Source organism: Macaca thibetana, chromosome 1 (assembly GCF_024542745.1).
Source record: "Macaca thibetana thibetana isolate TM-01 chromosome 1, ASM2454274v1, whole genome shotgun sequence".
NCBI classification, from domain to species: domain Eukaryota; kingdom Metazoa; phylum Chordata; class Mammalia; order Primates; family Cercopithecidae; genus Macaca; species Macaca thibetana.
The window spans coordinates 184,735,143-184,758,091 of NC_065578.1; the positions used below are offsets into that span (position 1 = coordinate 184,735,143).

Below are 22,949 nucleotides of genomic sequence, written 5' to 3' on the forward strand. Positions count from 1 at the left end.
AAATGAACAGATCCTCAAAGACTTGTGTGGGACACCATCAAGTGTTAATATGCATAACTGAAGTACCAGAAAGAGGCAAGAAAGAGAAAGGGGGGAAAAAAGTACTTGAAGACATAAGGACTCAATACTTAACAGATTTGATGAAAAACATGAATTTACACATCCACGAAGCTCAACAAACTCCAAGTGGAATAAATTTAAAATATCCACAACTAGACACTTCAAAATCAAACTATCAAAAGCCATAGACAAAGAATCTTGAAAACAGCAAAAAAAAAAAAGTAACCATCATATACATAGGATCCTCAAGATTAACACTTAAACGCTCCAATTAAAAGACAGATATTGGCAGAATGAATTTTAAAAATCATAGAACTATATGTTCTTTGTAAGGGACAATGTAGATTCAAAGACAGAAACAGTCTGAAAGCAAAAGAAGGGAAAAAGATACACCATATAAACAATAACCAAAAGAGAACTGGAATAGAAATACTAACATCAGATAAAAAATACAAATAAATTATACTATATTATGCTAATATGTGACAAATTTTTTCCTAGAGAAAAAAAAGGAAATTTTATGATAAAAGAGTCAATCAAAAAAATTTCAAATATATATGCACCTCTCAACAGAGTTCCAAAATATATGAAGAAAAAAATGACAGAATTGAAAAGTTAAATAAACAATTCAACAATAGTAGTTGAAGATTTCAATATCCCACTTTCAATGATAAATATAAAAACTAAGTAGAAGATCCACAAGGAAACAGAAGATTTGAATAACACTACAAGCCAATTAGATGTGACAGATATCCACAGAAAACTCCACACGACACCAGCAAAATACACATTCTTTTCTTTTTTTTTTTTTTTTTCTTTTTTTTTTTTTTTTTCCAAGACAGGGTCTGGCTCTGTCATCCAGGCTGGAGTGCAGTGGCGCGATCTCAGCTCACTGCAACCTCTGCCTCCTGGGTTCAAGCGATTCTCCTGCCTCAGACTCCCAAGTAGCTGGGATTACAGGTGTCCACCGCCACGCCCAGCTAATCTTTTGTATTTTTAGTAGAGACAGGGATTCACCATGTTGGCTAGGCTGGTCTCGAACTCCTGACCTCAGGATTCACCCACCTTGGCCTCCCAAAGTGCTGGGATTACAGGCGTGAGCCACCGTACCTGGTCTACACATTCTTTTCAAATGTGCATGAATCTTTCACAGGATGGACCCTGTATTAGGCCAGAAAACAACTCTCTAATTTTAAGAGGACTGAAATCATACAAAGTATGTCCTCTAACCACAGTGGAAGTAGAAATCAACAACAGAAGAAAATGTGGGAAATTCACAAATATGTAGAAATTAGACAACCGATAGGTCAAATAAGAAATAAGAGATATTAGCAAAGTCTTTGATATGAATGAAAACAAAACACATCATACCAAATCTTATGGGATGCAACAAAAACAGTGTTTACAGGGGAAAATTATAGCTGTAAATGCCTATATTAAAAGGGAAAAAAGATCTCAAATCAATGACCCAACCTTCCACTTTAAGAAATTAGAAAAGAAGAGCAAATTAAATCCAAAGCAAGCCAAAGGAAGAAAGTAATAAAGGTGAATAGAAATAAATGAAATGGGGGAGAAAAAAATAGAAAAAAAAAATCAACAAACCTAAAAGTTAGTTCTTCAAAAAAGTAAAAAAATTGACAAAACTTTAGCTACACTGTCCAAAAAAAAAAAAAATCCAGAAAACTCAATTATTAAAATCAGAATGAAAGAGGGGACATTGCACTGAACTTAGAGAAATAGAAAGGATTATAAGGGAATACTATGAACAATTGTATTCCAACAAATTAGATAACCTAGGCTGGGCACAGTGGCTCATGCCTATAATCCCAGCACTTTGGGAGCCTGAGGCAGGCAGATTACATGAGGTCAGGAGTTTGAGACCAGCCTGGCCAATATGATGAAACCCTGTCTCTACTAAAAATACAAAAATTGGCTGGGCATGGTGGAGCATGCCTATAATCCCAGCTACTCGGGAGGCTGAGGCAGAATAATCGCTTGAACCCGGGAGGTGGAGGTTGCAGTGAGCCAAGATCACGCTACTATATTCCAACCTGGGCCACAGAGCAAGACTCTGTCTCAAAAAATAAATAAATAAAATAAAAAATTAGGGCCGGGTGCGGTGGCTCAAGCCTGTAATCCCAGCACTTTGGGAGGCCGAGACGGGTGGATCACGAGGTCAGGAGATCGAGACCATCCTGGCTAACACGGTGAAACCCCGTCTCTACTAAGAAATACAAAAAACTAGCCAGGCGAGGTGGCGGGCGCCTATAGTCCCAGCTACTCGGGAGGCTGAGGCCGGAGAATGGAGTGAACCCGGGAGGTGGAGCTTGCAGTGAGCTGAGATCTGGCCACTGCACTCTAGCCTGGGCTACAGAGCGAGACTCCGTCTAAAAAAAAAAAAAAAAAAAAAAATTAGATAACCTAAATAAACTGAACACATTTTTAGAAAGACACAGACTATCAAAGCTGACTCAAGAGGAAATAGAAAAAATCTAAGCCAGGCACAATGGTCTGTGCCAGTAATCTCAGCAATTTTGGAGGCTAAGGTGGGAGGAATGATTGAGCCCAGAAGTTCAAGACCAGCCTGGGAAACATAGCAAGACTCTGTCTCTAAAAAGAATTATTATTATTATTATTTTTTTTTTTGCCAGGTACAGTGGCTTACGCCTATAATCCTAGTATTTTGAGACGTGGAGGCAGGCAGATCACCTGAGGTCAGGAGTTCCAGACCAGCCTGTCCAACATGGTAAAACCCCATCTCTACTAAAAATACACAAATTTTCCAGGCATGGTGGCGTATGCCTGTAATCCCAGCTACCTGGGAGGCTGAGGCAGGAAAATTGCTGGAACCCGGTAGGTGGAGGGTGCAGTGAGCCAAGACCATGCCACTACACTCCAGTCTGGGTGACAGAGCGAGACTCTGTCCCAAACACAAAGAGAGAGAGAGAGAGAGAGAGAGAGAGAGAAGAGAGAAAGGAAGGAAGGAAGGAAGGAAGGAAGGAAGGAAGGAAGGAAGGAAGGAAGGAAGGAAGGAAGGAGGGAGGGAGGGAGGGAGGGAGGGAGGGAGGGAGGGACGGACGGAGGGACGGAGGGAAGGAGGGAGGGAGGGAAGAGAAGAGAAAGAAAGAAAGGGAGAAAGAGAGAGACAGACAGACAGACAGAAAGAGAGACAGAAAGAAAGAAGGAAAGAAAGAAAAAGAAAGAAAGAAAGAGAAAGAAAGAAAGAAAGAAAGAAAGAAAGAAAGAAAGAAAGAAAGAAAGAAAGAAAGAAAGAAAGAAAGAAGGAAGGAAGGAAGGAAGGAGCAAGGAAGGAAGAAAGGAGCAAGGAAGGAAGAAAGGAAGGAAGGAAGGAAGGCAGGCAAAGAAAGAAGAAAGAAAAGAAAGACTAATCAGACCTATAACAAGAGAGTGAATTATTAATCAAAAATCTTCCCACAAAGAAAAGCCCTGGATCCGATGGTTTTATTGGTAAATGCTACCAAACGTTTGTAGAAGAATTAGCAACAATCCTACACAAACTCTTTCAAAAATAAACAGAAGAGACGGGAACACTCCTAATTCATTCTATGAGAACAGTAGTACCCTGATACCAAAGGCAGAAAAAGACATCACAAGAAAACCACATGACCAATATCCCCCATAAATATAAAAGCAAAAATTCTCAACAAAATACTAGTAAACTGAATCCAGCAACATATAAAAAAAGGTTATATTACTAACTACTCCATAGAGTTGCTGTGATAAGCGAGTTAGTAGATGCATAGGGGCTGCCCATAGGAAGTGCTCCATAAATGTTCATTTCTTCTTCCTGTTTTCTCATGAATGGATGTGCCAGGAAGTACTATGTTCACCAATATCTGGATTCCCTCTTTTATGTATAGTTGATCTCATTACTCATGGATCTGTATTTGTGAATTCACCTACTTGTTAAAATTTATTTGTAATTCTGAAATCAATACTCATGTTCCTTTCTTGGTCATTTATAGGCATGTGCAGAGTGATGGAAAAATCTGTGTTGCCTGACAAACAGCTGTCAGTGAAACAAGGCTATATTTTGCCTTATTTTTTTAGTTCTCATATTACAAACAAGTATCCTTTTTGGGGACCTATTCAGTGACAAACTTTTTACTTTTTTTTCTTTCTGCTGGTTATTTCAGTTTCCCAGATGTAATGCCATAATGCTGATGTTTGTAAGCACAAAAAGCCTATGATGTGCCTCATGGAGAAAATACAGGTATTAGATAAGCTTTGTTTAGGCATGAATTATAGTGCTTTTGGCCATGAGTTCAATGTTAAGGAATCAACAATATGTATTTAAAAAATAAGACGTCTTTAAATAGACACACATAAAACAAGGTTATATATTGATTAGGTGTGTCCAGGGGCTTGTAGGAACCTAACCCTGTATTTCCCTTAGGAGCAATGGTTCAATATTCTCTAAGTCAGTGTTCATAACAACTTTGTAAAACATAACTACCACACATAATGAGAATTGGCTGTACATGTACCTGCTGTGATAGATTAAAACACGTGGTGACAACATTTGCAACCCCTCCATTAAGAGACTATTTCCCCATACCTTCAATCTGGGCCGGCCTGTGACTAGCCTTGACCAATAAAATATGGCAGAGTTTTGTGCAATTTTTGGAGTCTGGACTCAAAGGATCTCACAGCTTTTGCCTTTGTCCTCTTGGAACACTGTCCTGAGATCATGATGTAAGGAAGTGAGCTGAGACCGCCCACTGGAGGATGAGAAGCCACACGGGGAAGAACCAACACACCCCAGCCAACAGCCAGAAACAATAGCTACACATGTGAATGAGGACCATCTTGGACTTTCCAGCACAATCCTCCAACTACATACAGCTGTATGAATAAGCACAGGCCAAACCAGCAAAAGAGTTGCCCAGCTGACAGATCACTTGAGGTCAGGAGTTTGAGACTAGCCTGGCCAACAGGTTGAAACCCTGTCTCTACTAAAAATACAAAAAATTAGCCAGGCATGGTGGCAGGCACCTGTAATCCCAGCTACTTGGGAGGCGGAGGCAGGATAATTGCTTGAACCCTGGAGGCGGAGATTTCAGTGAGCCGAGATCGTGCCAGTGCACTCCAGACTGGGCAACAGAACCAGATCCTGTCTCGGACAAAAAAAAAAAAAAAAGAGTTGCCCAGCTGAATCACAGAACCATGAGAAGTAATAAACTGTGTTGTTTTGGGGTGGTTTGTTTTACAGGAATCAATAACTGGTATACCTACCTGCTTGGAGTTCAGTATGGCTACGGGACTTGCTTTTGCAAATTAAATATTACACATGTTGCTTCCAGGTGGAAGCATGTAATTGCTCTTCCCCTACTGTGGCAATCAAGGAAGGGTATTTTGATTAAGAAAAGCTGTGAGATCGAATGGTGTGCTAAGTCATCATGCAAGAACAGTTGCCCTGGATAGCAGCCACCCAAACCCAAAAGCAGACCAGGGTGAGCTATGAATAAACTATCGTATAAATCCTAAGATTTGGGGGATGTTTGTTACTGTGGCATATCTAGCCCATTTTGACTACCAGAACTGGAGATTTTAATAGATATTTTTTCTTTTACTTTCTTTCCTTCTTTTTGTTTTTGTTTTTGCTTTTGTTTCTGTTTTTGTTTTTGTTTTGAGCCAGGGTCTTGCACTGTCACCCAGGCTGGAATGCAGTGGTGCGATCTTGGCTCACTGCAACCTCCACCTCCCAGATGCAAGCACTTCTCCCACGACAGCCTCCCAGGTAGCTGGTGCTACAGGTGCCACCATGCCTGGCTAATTTTTGTGTTTTTAGTAGAGACAGCGTTTCACCATGTTGACCAGGCTGGTCTGGAACTCCTGGCCTCAAATGATCTGCCCATCTCAGCCTCCCAGAGTGCTGGGATTACAGGCATGAACCACTGTGCCTGGCCTAATAGACATTTCCTATGCTAAGGTTTTTTCCTACTCACACAAGAATTTCTAGACCTATCTAGAAAAAGGAAAAAAATGCTTGAATGTAGACTGACAGGTCAATGCCAAGCTGGGTGTCTGGGATTAATTACAAATATTCATCTGCCCCTTTGCATCCATTCATTTCACATATATTTGTTAGTGTCCTTACCGGTTAATTGTACAGAAGATGCTCTTGGACCACCCTGGTGATAATCTGATAGCCCTTTGCAGAACAAAGAGGTGATCCTGAACCAGGTCAGTGGATACAGCGTGCAGAAAACAGAACACCAGTCAGCTGACCTTGCTGTCTTTGCTGAGCTGTGTCCCATTATCACAGTCAAGTTCACCTTACAGCTCAATTGGCATGCAACAATTTTCTCACATGTCAAATGAAATAAGAAAATGTGTCCTGAGATCTAAATGGTAGCTGATTAAAAAACAAACAAACAAAAAGGACCTAGTTACTTTTACAGACAGGGCCCTGCAAGGGGGCAGACACTAGTTAGGTTTTACAAATTTTAATGCCTGAGATGTTTCTACACAGCATGCCCTTAGCTTAACAACACGAGACTGATTTAACACAAACAGGGAGATCTTTGCTGAGAAAATAGGCATGGACTTTGGTCTTGCTGTCAAAGATGGAAGTGCCCCTTGGCACATATAGAGACAGAAGGCAGATTTATATGTGCAACCGGACAGGGCTGAGGGGATTAAATTACACTTAGCAGCTTCGGTACCCATTTGGACTCACGGTGAATGGCATTTTTGTTCTACATTGCTGTCATTATTCTCAGCTGCTTCAGATTGGTGTCAATCAGCATTAGAAATTACACCACTGAAGACTCAGGTATTTCTGACTTTCCTTCTCATTCATTTTACCAAGTGGGAATTGTTCATGATCTTTTCTGCAGAACAATAGCTTCCTTCCTATGGCTGCAGTCCAAGCCTCTGTAACAGTGTAATTCATTTTCCAGAACTGCTTGGTCCACAGTTTCCATTGACTGTGGTCACAGACTTTTCCCTTCCCCAGCTACTCCTTTTTCTACAATTTGGGATTTTGTGGCTCAAACTTTGGGACACTGACAAGGACTCAACTGGAGCCAGACCAGAAGAAATGGATTTGAATCTGAATTAAAAGAGGAGTGATTTAAAAGATGTGAAGGAGAACTTTTTTTTTTTTTTTTTTTTTTTTTTGAGATGGAGTTTCATTCTGTCACCCGGGCTGGAGTACAGTGGTGCACTTTTGGCTCACTGCAGCCTCTGCCTCCTGGGTTCAAGTAATTTTCCTGCCTCAGCCTCCCGAGTAGCTGGGATTTCAGGTGCTCACCACCACATCCGGTAATTTTTGTATTTTTAGTAGAGATGGGGTTTATCATGTTGGCCAGGCTGGTCTCAAACTCCTGACCTCAGGTGATCTGCCTGCCTTGGCGTCCCAAAGTGCTGGGATTATAGGCATGAGCCATGAAGGAGGACATCTTGATAAACATGTATCTTCAGATTAGGAGATTGGTGCCTCTTCCCCAGTGAAATCTGTGGTGTGTGACCTGCATATGACCAGGAGCTCTCAGCTGCTCCCTACCTTCATCTCAAGCCCAACCAGTTACCTCCCACTGCTACCCCATCAGTGCCAAACGCACCCGTTAGTAACATTAATTTGACAGAGGCTTGCATGGGGAAACAGGGACGAGGAAAGGTGAATGAATGCATATCACATGGCCACCTTCCATCCTGTTCATCATCTCCTCCTCTGAAGTTCCTCTCCACAGTCTCCTTTTCTGCCTCTCCAGCCCCGGCTCACTCCACTCCCATCCCCCAGTTCCGCTCTCAAAATCTCATCAACTCATACGCCCCTCAGACAACCAGAAACCACTGAACAGCATTCACCAAACGAAAGCCCTGTGGGTGCTGAGTGCGACCCTTATGCCCCTGGGGATGCAGGTACCCCACCACAAGGGAACCTCCAAAATAGGAGGTCAAGTGAGGAGCTACCCTGGGCCTTTCTTCTGCTCTGAACTCTGGAGCAGGCCCTCAGCATCCCAAGGCCCCCTCAACCCCGCTTGGAAACATCGGGTTGGGCCTCCACTGGGCCTCGGGTTAGTCCCTGATGGCTGCGTGGTTCTGCGACTGACTTTCTCAGTGAGTTAAACAAATAGTGTTACTGAGAACACAAGCAGCTGTCAGAAGGCAGGATGCTTTCCCTGGAGAGAAAAGTGCTTATGAAAACCAAGAATAAAGGGAACAGTGACAAGCCAAAAAGAATGGCAACGGTGTTGAATAGAAAGTACTTGGAACTAGAAGACACAATTTCTTGTTGCAGATGGCTTCAGGGTGGCTGTACTGGGCCCGGAGGAAATCATTCAGGTTTTGTGAACCTTTGCTTCCAATTTAAAAATGGAGATGCCTCTTTCTACCTCATGGGGTCACTGTGAGGCTAACATGAGGCGCTGCCTAGGAAAGGAGGATAAGGGGGATAAGGGGAAACAGGGCTTAGCAACATGAGGGAGCCGACATGTACTTCCGTTCAGCCTGAACCTAGAGCCTCTAGGATACAGTTAGACCAGCTTTTCCCCTGCAACAAGTGTTTACAGTTCCCGACATGTTGCTACTTGTGAGGAGCTTACTCATTGCTTCAAAAGAAAGCTCCTTTTATTGTGAAATTTTTGCCCTTGCAAATCATTATAGCTAAAAAAAATAGAGGTCGGGAGTGGTGGCTCACCCCTGTAATCCCAGCACTTTGGGAGGCTGAGGCCGGCAGATCACCTGAGGTCAGGAGTTTGAGACCAGCCTGGCCAACATGGTGAAACCCAGTCTCCACTAAAAATACAAAAATTAGCTGGGCGTGGTGGCGGGCACCTGTAATCCCAGCTACTCCAGAGGCTGAGGCAGGAGAATCGCTTAAACCTGGGAGGCAGAGGTTGCAGTGAGCCAAGATTGTGCCACTGCACTCCAGCCCTCCAGCCTGGGCAACAAAGCAAGACTCCATCTCAAAAAAAAAAAAGAGTAGAATCCCTGATATGTCAAAATTCTCCCTAGTATAGTTCCCAAGGCGAAATAGTTCAAGGGACAGATGAGCTTCAGGGAGCAAAAGGAACCAGAACTGGATTTGAATTTGGGGCCAGAAAACTGGTGGGAAACTTTCTGGAAACACAGCTGAGGGTCAGAGCCCAAGAGGGGCCAAGAAAGAAGCCAAGAGTATCTCAAGAAGGCTGGTGGGGGGCGGCGGCAGGAAGGAAGGGGGAATCATAACAGCCTCTCACTTTGTAGAGCACAGCAGAGTTTTAAAGGTGCCTGTGCATTGGTTATTTCCTTGAACTCTCAGGTGAATCCCATGTTGTATTACTTTGACCCTCATGGAATTGCCATATTGGCTCAGAGAGTTAAGTGACTTGCACAAGGTCACGCACAGTAAGTATTAAGAGCATGGCAGAGAGATGAGGTCTGGTAGTTTGTAAAGTGAAGAAGTCTGAATTTTTTCCCCCACAACTTCTCAAAGACTTTTCTTTTTACTGTCATATGTTGCTGAGTACAGACGCCAGCCTAGAGAAAGAAGTTGTAAATTGCATTTGGAGGTCTGGTGGAGCTGGGGTTTCAGTGGGATGGCAAAAAGGTAACCACCTTTTTCACCCCTAACTCCCTGTTTATCACTGAACAAAACCCAGTTGATTAGCAAGTTTAGGAACAAGTTTGTCTCCTTGTGGGAGGCCTCTCTGAGCCAATATGGCAATTTCGTGAGGGTCAACATAATATGTACAAAACAGGATTCTTGTGAAAATTCAAGGAAATAACCAATGCACAGCATTTTTAACATTCTGGTGTGCTCTATGAGGTGAGAGGCTGTTATTATGATTCCCTCTCTCTTCCTGTCACCCCACCCACCATCCAGGCTCCTTGGTCCCACATGTCCTCCGGCCTTGGCCGCTGCTACCATCCCCCCTGCACTTCACTCCTGGGAGGACACCGGGCTTCTGTATGTTTCTATTGTGCCTGACGCCAGGCCAGCCCTGAATGAGTGCGACAGGCATGAGGTGTGTCTACTCGGGGAGACAAGGCAGCAGAACCTCAGGGGGATTAACGCCCCGCAGAGAGACCTGTGACCAGTGACAGACAGGAGACAGCAAACAGCCTTCAGACATTCCTTTTCTCTCCTCTCCCACTCCGAGGTATGGGAGATGGGTCCATGTGGCCTGTCTGGAAGGCTGCAGGGTATATTTTCTCCCATCCCTCCCGTCCAAGTACTAACCAGACCTGATCCTGTTTAGCTTCTGAGATCAGACGAGATCAGGCATGTTCAGGGTGGTATTGCTGTGGACAGGGTGTATTTTCTTGTAAAGCTGTTCCCAGCTTGGTAATACCCCTTCCTTCCCTCTTGTGGCCTTGGTATTGCCCCTCCCAGTTAAGCCTTAACACAGAAACTTTGCCTCAGGGACTTTTTTTTTTTCTAGAGAGTCTAGGTTAAGACAATCACTTTGACCCAAATTCTCATTTCCTACCCACTCTGTGGAAAGATCTGTCATCTTCATGAACACGAAGTCTTTGGACTCAAAGCACAGGACCCCGTCCCTTGGTGAGGCCTGCAGCCACGGTGAGGACGGATGGATGACATTTGCAAGAATGCCATTCTGTGCAAAGCTACCAGACGCTTTGGCTGAAGATGGAGGCAGGAGAAGAAAAATTTCTCAGGTGAAGTTCACTGGGTAAAATGGTTTTCTCAGGCCCAGGGGTGCCACTCACGGTGATATGGACTTCTTTAATACAAAAGGGTCAACTTTGTAAGAAAATAGCAACTTCAAATCAAAATCTCTAAAAGTAGGGAGCCATTTATATCCAGAAATTATTCACATCTATAAAAAGATTGGCCGGGCACAGTGGCTCATGCCTGTAATCCCAGCACTTTGGGAGGCCGAGGCGGGCGGATCACGATGTCAGGAGATCGAGACCTGGCTAACACAGTGAAACCCCATCTCTACTAAAAATGCAAAAAATTAGCCAGGTATGGTGGCGCATGCCTGTAGTCCCAGCTACTAGGGAGGCTGAGGCAGAAGAATGGCATGAACCCGGGAGACGGAGCTTGCAGTGAGCTAAGATCATGCCACTGCACTCCGGCTTGGGTCACAGAGCAAGACTCCATCTCAAAAAAAAAAAAAAAAAAAAAAAAAAAAAAAAAATTAATGCTACCCCTACTTAATAACAGATAAAAAAGAAAAATAACTTCTACATGGTACATGACAGTCCATTGTGTAAATCATTTTAAAAGAAGAAGAGGCCAGGTGCCTCTCTTCTACCCACCACATCTCACAGCAGGACAGGAAGGAAAAGGAATTTGTCTGCTGGCTCTTTGCTGTCTCCTGGGCAAAGTCTCCTAGCATTCCCAAAGTGCTAGGATTACAGGTGTGAGCATCGCTTGAGCCCAGGAGTTTAAGACCAGCCAGGACAACATGATGAAACCCCACCTCCACAAAAAATACAAAAATTAGCCAGGAGTGGTGTGTGTCCCTGTAGTCCCTCCACTTGAAGACCTCCACTTGAGCCTGGAAGGTTAAGGCTGCAGTGATCCATGATCACACCACTGCACTCCAGCCTGGGTGATGGAGTGAGAGTGAGACTCTGTATCCAAAACAGACAGACAGACAGACAGACAGACAGACAGACAGACAGAAAAACCCACAAGAAGAAGAAGAAGAAAAATGTCCATGTGGAGTCCAGGCATTTTAAAATTCCATAAAGGGGAGGGCTCTGGAAATGTCAGGTGTAGTTACCACTAAATGGGTTTGGGTTAAAAGGCAATCCTTTGGGATCAGCCACCATTTCCACTCTCTGTCCTCCTCCAGGAATCTGTCACACCTGACATTTGGTAACTTTATCAGCTGGGGCCATGGAGAAGTTGTGTTTGGGACTAGGGTGCATCTGTAACCTGAGCATTCCCAGGGAGTGGCCCTGGCTTGTCCCCAGGCTGAGAGCTGCTATCAGGAAAGCAGGGCCAGCTGGTGCCAGCTGGAGGAGAGGGAGCCCAGGACCTCTCCCCTACATGTGTGAAGAGCCGCAGATCCCGTGGACGCCAGCTCCCAGAAAAGCAGGTGCTGGTCAGGAGGTGCCCCCGCGGGCAGCCTCTTCCCTGCGCTCCTCCTTTTCTCCCCACCCAGCCAGGGCCCATCCTCATAAGCTCGCTCCCTGTTCTCTCCCTGGAATCCAGCTTCTCTTCCTCTCTATGGTGGTGGCTGCTTCAGCCAGGCCTTTGCCAACTCTCACCTACAATCCAAGTTCCATACTGATGTGGCCATCAGCTTAGCTTCTCTCTAGTCCAGTGTTTGATAAGGTCTGCCAACTGTCAGAATCATGAGGTGAGCAGGCAAGTACACAGGCTTAAAATGCAAATTCTCAGGCCCTGCCCTGGCCTAGCGAATGAGAATTTCCAGGCAGGGCACAGGAACCTTTACCTTCAACCAGCTGTCTAGGAGATTCTGCTGCAGGCTAATCATTCTTTCCTTGGCTGCCATCTACTTTTATGTAAACATAGATGGGCTCATATCACCCCCTTGCTTTAGGTAGCTGGGGTGGGGATGGGATGGGCTGCTTGTGTCCAGATGTGCCAGATGAACTGGTGGGGTTGAGCCACCCCGTCTCTTTACTAAGAGCTGGAGATGCTGCCTGACCTGAGAAATAATTCGTCTTAAGAGACAGGGCAGGCTGGACCTCGTGACGAGGATCAGCCCCAGGAAGGGCCAGTGCTTGGCACTAACTCGGCCCTTGGTTAGAGCCAAATAGATACCTGGCCCTAATTTACTACTCCTAAGGACAGAGGGAGTCATAAGTAAAATCTGGACGTACGATTGCACTAAACATTGCTTAATGCACTCACGTACGCACATGCAATCACGTGCAGCAGCACTTTTTAGAGGCCCCTTTAGGAAAGCATTTCTCCCACTTCCACACAGGGTGACTCTGGCCCCCCGAGGACTCTGTGTGTTGGGATGCCTGGCTGGAGAAGGTAAAGACCAGCGCTAAAGGGCAGCAATGCCTGCCAACCAGGACCTCACCACTTTAAAATGAAGGCTTTCTCCCCTCCCATAGCTAACCCCTACCTGTCATTTTAGCTTCATCAACCCCCTCCCCAAGCAGGCACCCTGATTTCCAGTCATTCCAAACCAAATGATTCCCCTGTATCCCCTGCATGGGATTAGGCTACAAACTTCAGTGGCAGGACAATTCGTGGTTAAGGAACTTAAACCCTTATGGAGAAAAACAGACAGTTGGGAGTTGAGACAAGAGATAAGCTAGAAAAACTTCTGTAAACACTCATATAACCAGGACACCACACAGAATAAAGACAACGTTTGTGATATTTGCTCATTTTATTAATTTCCATTAGAATTTGTAGACAGTGGAATCTTCCTTCCCTGTATTTTAAAGGAAATGCTTGTCAATGAATTTTGCTTTGCCCCTGTATTATAAACACGAAGGTACTGTCCTTGATTTTTAAACTCAGAATGGTTAGCTGTTGCCGTGTTCACAGGTCCCACAGCTGCAGTGTCACCTGGGGAAATGGTAACTTGGATGTTTGCACAGAAAACATGGAGTTGTCCTCTTGCCAGAGGCACAGAGTCCTTTTTGCTTCTGGTCTTTGGGCCAAAGCTTGCACCATCTCTGCCTCCGCCATCTCTGATCCCACCACAGTTAGTTCCAAGGCCAGAGGCAGCTCCCTGTAACTTCCGCAGAAGCATCTAATGGACAAGACTTCAGCCTGTACTCATCTCTGTGGAAGGAGGCGGATGCCACGACTGCTCACCCTTTTCACTCACCTTATTCTCATCTTCCTATAATCTGGTCCCCACAGAGTAGTCAGAGTAATAATTGGAAAGTATAAATCAGTCTTATCATGTCCCTACTTAAGATCTTCCAATGACTTCCCATTCTCCTTGGAAGAGAATCCAAGCATTTGGCCATGCCTAAACGGCCCACATGGCCTGACCTCTGTGACTTCTTCATCTTCCTCTCCTACTTTTCTTCCTCTTCTCTAGCTCAGTGATATTGGCACCCTCTTGCTCCTCTTCCAGCACATCAGGGTCCTTCCTGCCCCAGGGCCTTTGTACTTGCTCCGTCTGGAGTGTCCTCCCCACCTGGTGCTTCCCATCGCTGGCTCCTTCCCAGGTCAGATGTCCTGACCTCAGAGAGGCCTTCCCTAACCACCTCTTTAAACAGCCCCTTTTCTTCTCTCACACTTAATCTCTTTACCTTGCTTTATTTTCTCAGCACAAATCGCCATCTGCAACTCTTGCAATTGTTTATCTATGTGTTTACAGACTGTCTCCTCTGACTAGAATGTCAACTCCCAGAGGCCAGGAACCTGCTCTCCTTGTTCATGGGTGTGTCCCCAGGACCCAGCCCAGTGCCTGGCACACAATTAGCACTCAACAAGGGCATACTGTAAACAAATGTATCCAGACCTTGAGGTGAGGTGGCTTAGGAAGGCTGGGACTTGGAAGTGGCACATGCACCTGGAGGCACTTGGATTGATGAGATTACCAGACCTTGTGGCTTGGACAGGTGAGCAACACTTCCTGGTGAAGGTGCAAGCATAGCCACCAATAGTGGGGGCTCTCCTCTGTCACCTTTCCAATCTCTTGTCTCCTTCTAATCCATATCTGATTCCCATTCTCCACCTTTCTCAGAATATTTTCTCATTCAAACCTATTTTCTTCACCTTTTTGGTTTTATGATGTCATGATGTCATTCATATAATTTAGAATATGCCATTACTTTACTTGCAGTTGGGAAAGCTACTAGATCCTAAACTGCCTTCTAATACAGAGAGAGAGTCACTTTCAATATTGCCAAAAGTTAGAGGCACTTTTCTTTTTGGCTATTTATGAGCCTTGTACAATGACTAGTTAGATGAGTTTACTGTAAAATATCTTTAAAAAGGATAAAATATACTTATATGATTCCTTTATGAAACAGCTCACAAATCATGTAAAAATGAACTGTTTCAGGGAAAATAAGCTGGCACTTAGATCCTTAACCAATTTTCTTTTGTGTTTGCATACACGTCTGTCTGCGATATTATAAACTTCACTCAATTGCCCTCCCGCAACATCAGATTCTTAATTAAATGAACACCACTGCTACAATTCTCTGATAAATAAAATAGCATTTCCACATGAATTAAAAATGCCAACTTGTTAATAGCGTCCCCGAGGTTTTGTTACAAAATCATCACTCTTTTTTGTCATTGTTCAGGCATAAAAAGACCATGTTACAATCTGGAAATAAGAATGTTCTTCAGGCAATTGATTCTCAAGTGCAGACTTAATATTCCATAAGACAGCTCTCCCCCTCATTCCTATTATAATACATGACAACAGTTAATTGCTTAGAAACGTTTCTCTTATTGTTTCATTTTATTGAAACTCACCAAATTCAGATGAGCTGGAAGAGGAAGCTGGCCTGAACTGATTTGAGAAGTTACATTAAAAAATACTGGGTAGCAAACTTCTTAGAGGTGGACAGCCTGTTGTACCTGTCTTTGCTTTCCTAGCATTTAGCTAGGTAATTCGGGCAAGGCACTTGGAGGCCTTCATTTTCCTTCTCTATAAAATGGTCACAATCCTAGGCCTGTTGTGAAGACTAAATGCTTGGAACTGAGGAACTAGCATGTAATAAACATCTCACAAATGTTACCGGCTTAAAACGACTCAGTAATTATTATCTGCCACCCAGGCTGGAGGGCAGTGGCTGATCTCGGCTCACTAATCTCTGCCTCCCAGGTTCAAGCAATTCTCCTGCCTCAGCCTCCCAAGTAGCTGGGATTACAGGCACATGCTACCACACCCAGCTAATTTTTGTATTTTTAGTAGAGACGGGGTTTCACCATGTTGGCCAGGCTGTCTCGAACTCCTGACCTCAGGTGATCCACCCACCTTGGCCTCCCAAGGTGCTGGGATTACAGGCGTGAGCCACCGTGCCTGGCTTTCAACAACTTAAAATGCTCCCCAAGACTTTCCAAGAAGATATCCTTTTCCAAGAAGAGATCATCCTTCAAAGAATGGATGATTCATTTATAATTCACAGCCCCACTTGCATACCAACAATTATTCTGGTTAAACCCTTTAAAGAGCTGATTTCTTAATTAAACCTAACATTCCCTTTGCACTTGTTTGTCCTTCGAATTTTCTTAGTAAATAGTTTCTTTTAAGCAGTGCAGACGAACGCTCCAATCTAGCCTAACCAAGTACATTTACTCATATATTAAATGAGTGGCATCTACAAGAATGATGCTATGCTGTTTTTTGTTGTTGTTGCTATTTTTGTTTGTTTGTTTGTTTTGAGATGGAGTCTCGCTCTGTCTCCAGGCTGGAGTGCAGTGGCACCATCTCAGCTCACTACAAACTCCACCTCTTGGGTTCAAGCGATTCTTCTGCCTCAGCCTCCCCAGTAGCTGGGACTACAGGCGCAGCTAATTTTTGTATTTATGCTGTTTTAAAGCAATAGAACAATACCAAGAATGGTCACCACAAATAATGCACACTTGTTTTTGAGGAGGAACCTTGGTATATTCAGTTCGATGTCAGCCGCCTTCCTCTCCTAATCACCCCCCTTTGCCTTATACTCCCTTGTTTAAATTAACGCATTCTTGGAATAGAGTCTTTTAATTCATTACAGGGACCTGCAGTTTGCACTTTGTTTTTCATAATTTATCCAGAAAGTCCTCATGGTTTTGTTTTTAAGCTTAGCTAGGCATTTCATTATTTTGGTGACTTGTTTCTTGGCACCACATAGGTGACAGCAAGATGATAATTAAACAGGGCTTTGAGGGATTGAGTGGGCCAAGACATACCCAGGCTGCCTGGAACATGTGTGGGGCCTGGAACAAGAGACCCAACAGAAGCCCACATTCCTTATGCTGGGAGGCATCTCCTCACCCCTGCCACTCCAGCCAGGTGACCTCTGCCCACCAGGGGCCTCCAGCACTGCCACCGTCTGCTGGCATTACCTTTTACATCCTGCAGAGGAACACGAGGCTGGGGAGTCCAGTTCAAATGCAGAATTTGTGGCCTCTCTGGAACTCCACACTAAATGTAGTGGCACAAGGTGATAGTCCCTGGTGCCCAGCCTATAGCCCAGCCCCCTTCTCTTCCCACCAGGCTCCAGTGCCATGAAAGCTCTTCCATACAGGCATGTGGACACCCCAGCTCCACAGCAGAGCTCTGTCAGAACCCTGCAAATAGCTGCGCCTTGACCATTCCAATGAAACAGGAGTGGGCACAATGCTGTGGTTTGAATGTCCAAAACTCATGCTGAAACTGACTCCCCAGTGCAACAGTATTAAGAGGTGGGGCCTTTAGGGAGTGATTAGCACCTTATAAAAGGGATTGAGGGAGTGAGTTTGGACACTTTCTGCCCTTCTGTCTTTTCTGTCATTCGAGAACATACATTCATCCCTTTTGGAAGATCCAGCACTGAGGCACCATTTTGGTTTTTTGTTTGTCTTTCGAGACAGTCTTGCTCTGTTGCCCAGGCTGGAGTGCAGTGGTGCAATCTTGGCTCACTGAAAACTCTGTCTCCCGGGTTCAAGCAATTCTCCTGCCTCAGCCTCCCAAGTAGCTGGAATTACAGGCATGCATCACCATGTTCGGCTTATTTTTTGTATTTTTAGTAGCGATGAGGTTTTGCCATGTTGGCCAGCCTGGTCTCAGGCTCCTGACTTCAGGTGATCTGCCCGCCTCAGCCTCCCAAAGTGCTGGGATTATAGGTATCAGCCACCATGCCCAGCCCCAAGGCACCATTTTGGAAGCAGAGAGCAGCCCTCGCCAGACACCAAACCAGCTGGTGCCTTGATCTTGGATTTCCCAGCCTCCAGAACTGTGAGAAATAAATGTCTATTGTTTATACATTTTCCAGTCTCAGGTATTCTGTTATAGCAGCAGGCTAAGACCATTCCATGGAAATACAGGTGTGCACACCGACAACACAGTCCACTCAGGGCGGACAAACCCAGCAAGCGACTCATGAAGCCCTAGCTATGCAGAGAATGTTCTAGAAGGATGGCCTATGGGCTTGGCCCTTGAAATTGCTGTCCCAAGGCTGGGATTCCTCTTACCTGGGTCTGAAGGCAATGCCTACTAGGTCTGTTCATTCTTCTCATTGAAAAAGCAGCTCCTGCCCCCAGTCTGTGTGGTGAAGAAGGGAGTGCAGTCAAATGTAAGAGGGTGGGTTATTTAAAACACTATGGTATATTCTCTACATTAGAAAAACCTCAGATGGGCTGGGTGCAGTGGCTCACACTTATAATCCCAGCACTTTGGGAGGCCGAGTTGGGTGGATCACTTGAGGTCAGGAATTCAAGACCAGCCTGGCCAATAGGGTAAAACCTGGTCTCTACTAAAAATACCAAAATTAGCCAGGCATGGTGGCATGCGCCTGTAGTCCCAGCTACTCGGGAGGCTCAGGCAGAATTGCTTGAACCAGGGAAGCAGAGGTTGCATTGAGCCGATATCACACCGTTAGACTTCAGCCTGGGCATCGCAGCAAGACTCCGTCGCCAAAAAAAAAAAAAAAAACCCGAAGAAGAAGAAAAACCTCAGATGACATCAGTGAACAGAGAAAGCTGAGATTCTAGTGTTGCTCGTGAGCTTACCTCGAGGAGGCCGGACCGAAACCAGGTCTCAAATGCAGTAGGGATATGCATCTGCTGTTTTTTAAAAATATTTTTTAAAGTATATTTTTAAAATACAGACAGGGTCTCACTTTGTTCCTCAGGCTGGTATCAAACTCCTGACCTCAAGCAATCCTCCTGCCTCCTCCTCCCAAACTGCTGCCATTACAGGGATGAGCCACTGTGCCCAGCCCATTGTAGTTTTTATTAGAATTTATGATAAACTTTTCATTTCATGGCATTGTCAATTATATCAGGTATTTTCTTGGTCATTTTTTCTTTAAGTTTTTGTCTGGAAACCTGCTCTGGGGAGACCTCAGTTTTCTGCCCCCCTGCTTTGTGTGTGGCCCTCCAACTAAAGACAAGCCCCTTAAAGATCACCACTCCCATGACTTGCCTCTACCACAGGTACTTGAACGGCTTCTAAAACTTTTAGATCATCTCTGCCATATTCAAGGGCCATGGAAGTTTCAGAAGTTTCCAAAGCAAAATGTTTTGTCTGAAACAAGTTGCTTTGGACTTTACACGATACAGGCACTTTCCTCTGGGCCCCATAATTGTCCCCTCAGTCATTTGCTTGGTGTTATGACATGTAACAAATCAGAGTGCGAAGGCCTTAGTTTTCTCTTTGTCAGCATTCTGGGATGCCCTGGGGGTAACAGGAAATGCACCCACAGGTCCATGCAGCTGTCTTGTAGGTACTTTTCTTACCTGTGGGCCAGATCCTGTCCTATGTAATGTTGATGTTTGTAACTGTAGAGTTTATTTTTTGGTTTAGGGCACGAAATAATTGGCTTAAGACCACCAGAATTGAAGCAGAGAAGGTGGGGACACATTTCTTGGCCCTTTGATGAACGAACTGAAGATCACTGTTCTGGCTTTTCAACTGCAGAAGCTGCGATGTGGCGGGAAGAGTTGGGACTGTGCAGCCGGGCTAGCTCTCCCATGTCCCTCGTCCACCCTTCATTGCCCACTCACTTGCCGAGAGCTGCTGAGGTTGAAGCACCCAGGATATCCAGGTGGGCCACATTCGGCGGGGCATTGTGACTTGGCACCAAGTCTTTCAGCCTCCCTCCATCTCACTTTCTTTACCTGCAAATAACAACACCGCAGACCCCTCACAAGCAGAACTGGTTCAGCTGGTGCTTGGTAGGTAGTCAAAATCAACCTTCAAGAGTCGGTGTCCTGGAGCTCAGCAGCTGTCCCGGGCCTGGAAGATGGGGCGTGCTCCTGCTCCGTCTCCTTGTGTGGTTCTGGAGTGGGGGATCTGCACAGCCTGTGGGGTCCCCAGAGAGCCTGGGGCTGCTGCAGAGCAAGTTCTCTGTTGTTGGCAAATAAAGCCACAGCAGAGATGACTCCAGTAAGTTGAGCACCCTCTGAACAAAGAAGGAAATGTATTCTCTTTCCCGAGGCCTATTAAATATCGGAAAAAACACTGCCAGATTTAACTTCAAAATATAATTTTTCCAGTATGGCTGGAGTGCACTCCCCGGCCATCCAGAGGCTTCTAAATGCACTGGGGGCTCAGTTACGACCCTCACCAAGTTGTCTCGTCTCGTCTCGCCTGGAACCCACTGGCCCTCACAGAGTTGAGAGAATATTCATTTTCTTGAACTCTTAAGGACAGTTTCTTGCTTGCCATGATTCCACGGAACTGGGCAGCCCGCATCTCAGAGATAGGAAGTCAGAGAAATTCTATACATAGGCTGCATTTGCTGAGAAGACAAAGAGACTATTTTCCATTTCTCACTTCTCTCTCAAAGTGCAAAAACAACGGGCCAGTCTGGCCTAGTCACTGCTTTCTGTCTCTGAAGTGTTCCAGGCGCCAGCACCAGCCTTCCTCTTCATTAATGTTCCATGATGACTCCTTCCAGGTGCTGGGGATCCAGCCCACGGGGTTATTAGAGGGCAGACACCAACAGGGAAGGTGTTGTTGACTCACCCTCACAAATATCATTCCTTACATTGTCAGGGCAATTACAAAACACGACTTTAAAAAATGCAATAATAAAATATCCAACTGAAGACTTTCAGTATAATTAATCCGCCAACTTTATATTTTGAGAAGGTCGAGAGCCGTGAGGGAGAATAAACCTTAGAGAAATGCATTGTTTTTAAGTTCTTTCAATAAAGACATGTAGGCATTTTCTAATGTTTTTCCCAAAAAGAACATCTACCCCTCTAATTCCACAAGAGCTATAAAGAATTAAAGAAATTGTGATTAACAGCCCTGCATCTGGAGCTCATGAAGCTCAGAGGATTGGGAATGAAGTGGCAAGTTTAGGTTCGAATCAGAACTTCTGGATTTAAGAAAACAAACCAGGCCAGGCGCAGTGGCTCACAGCTGTAATCCCAGCACTTTGGGAGGCCGAGGCGGGAGGATCACCTGAGGTCAGGAGCTGGAGACCAGCCTGCCCAACATGAGAAACCCTGTCTCTACTAAGAATAAAAAAATTAGCCAGGCATGGTGGTGCACGCCTGTTAATCCCCACTACTTGGGAGTTTGAGGAAGGAGAATCGTTTGAACCTGGGAAGCAGAGGTTGCAGTGAGCCGAGATGGAGCCACTGCACTCCAGCCTGGGCCACAGAGCAAGACTCTGTCTCAAACAAACAAACAAACAACAACAAAATGCAAATTCTGGCCGGGCATGGCGGCTCATATCTGTAATGCCAGCACCTTGGGAGGCCAAGGTAGCGTATCACTTGAGGTCAGGAGTTCAAGACCAGCCTGGCCAACATGGTGAAACCGTCTCTACTAAAAATACAAAAATTAGCCAGGTGTGGTGTTGTGCACCTGTAGTCCCAGCTACTCGGAAGGCTGAGGCAGGAGAATCGCCTGAACCTGGGTGACAGAGGTTGCGGTGAGCACAGATTGTGCCACTGCACCCCAACCTGAGTGACAGAGTGACTCCATTAAAAAAAAAAAAAAAAAAACACACACACACACACACACACGCAGATTGCAGATTCCTGGGCCCCATCCTCGCCTTTCTGAATTGGAGCCTTTCACCCTTTAAGAATGAGAGGGTGAAATCTGCATGTCATACAGATAGCCCAGGGTCTATTAATCTGATGTTGCTCCCCAGCTCCCTCCAACACCATCAGAGGGTGCACGGATTAGGCCACTGCCGAGTGCAGAGAAGGATCCTAGGTGCCGCGTGGCTGTGCCAAAGCAGCAGAAACAGGTGGTGTGCCTTAAGATGCATGCTCCAAAGCTGTCCGCAAGGCCTCTGGTACAAGCTTCCAGGTCTGCGTCTCGGTTTCCCCGACAGTGTCCATGCGACACTGTCACCAGTTTCTCCTCTCACAGGCAGAAAATTAAATTCGGATTGAGCAAATGTTTCCCTGCCCGGGTGTGGAAGAAGGGTCAAGTCCTAAGTATGGAGAGAGCGCCGGCTCCTGCCAGGATCCGCGAAGCTCGGGAGGAGAGGCCAAGCCACCAGGCACCCGGAGGGATAGGAGGCGGCGGGAGGGCGGAGCCCAGTGCCTGCAGGCCGGGCGCTCCACGCCTCCCCTCCCCCTGCACACCCTATTCCCCTCCGGTTGCCCCGCCCGGGGAAGCCCCCTCCCACACCCGCCCGTCAGCATCTGCACGAGAGCCGCGAGCCCTGGCCGCAGAGCTCGGGGTGGGCCGCTCACCCCATACGGCGGCCGCAGCCCGGCCCTGACCACGGGCCGCCTGAGCCCTCCGTTCGCTCGGCGCGAGCGCCGCCACCCGCCCTTACCCCCATCCAGTCCGAGGCCAGCCCCGTAGGCTCCGAGCCTGCTCCGTGAGAAGCCTTTTCCCCAGGAGGAGAGTTACTGGAAAGCAAGAGGAAGCCGAGGAGAGGCGGCGGCTGCAGCGCGCGGGGCCGGGCGGGGGCGCGGGGGCGTCCGGCCACGGACTGGGCAGCGCGGTGTCCCCTCAGCCCGGGACACGGCGCGGCGCCAGCGCCACCCAGCGGACACAGCGGGAATTGCGCTCCCTCCCTACCCGGGGCTCCGGACACAGACCAAGAACGATGACTACAGCTGAATAAACGCTCGGGACGAGGCCGCTATCGTCCTTCTGCCGGGAGTGAGTCAAATCTCAGCAAAAGAAGAAACAGCCTTGGCCGTAATTCCAAGAGTGCTGATGAAGACGGTGACATCTGACATTTCAATGGCACTTACCATTTTCCCCGGTGTGCGCTTTCCGGGCCAGTGGAGCGCTGCGCCGCTGGTGCAGGACCTGGAGGTCTGCAGGACTGTGACCAGTCGGAGTCTCGGAGTCCTGGGTTAAACATCAGTCGGGAGCATTCGTTCATTC

At 46.1% G+C, this 22,949-nt stretch overlaps 1 long non-coding RNA gene across 1 annotated transcript in view; it reads right to left on the reverse strand.

Annotated features, from left to right (window-relative positions):
* Window positions 1–22,593, reverse strand: part of LOC126950284 (uncharacterized) — a 109,749-nt gene extending 87,156 nt beyond the window's left edge. Inside the window, exons 1-2 of the long non-coding RNA XR_007724149.1 lie at window positions 22,387–22,593; window positions 18,107–18,176 (exon numbers count right to left, since the gene is read on the reverse strand). This is a non-coding gene — a long non-coding RNA (uncharacterized LOC126950284). The remainder of the gene's footprint in view (window positions 1–18,106; window positions 18,177–22,386) is intronic.
* Between the last annotated feature and the right edge of the window lie 356 nt (window positions 22,594–22,949).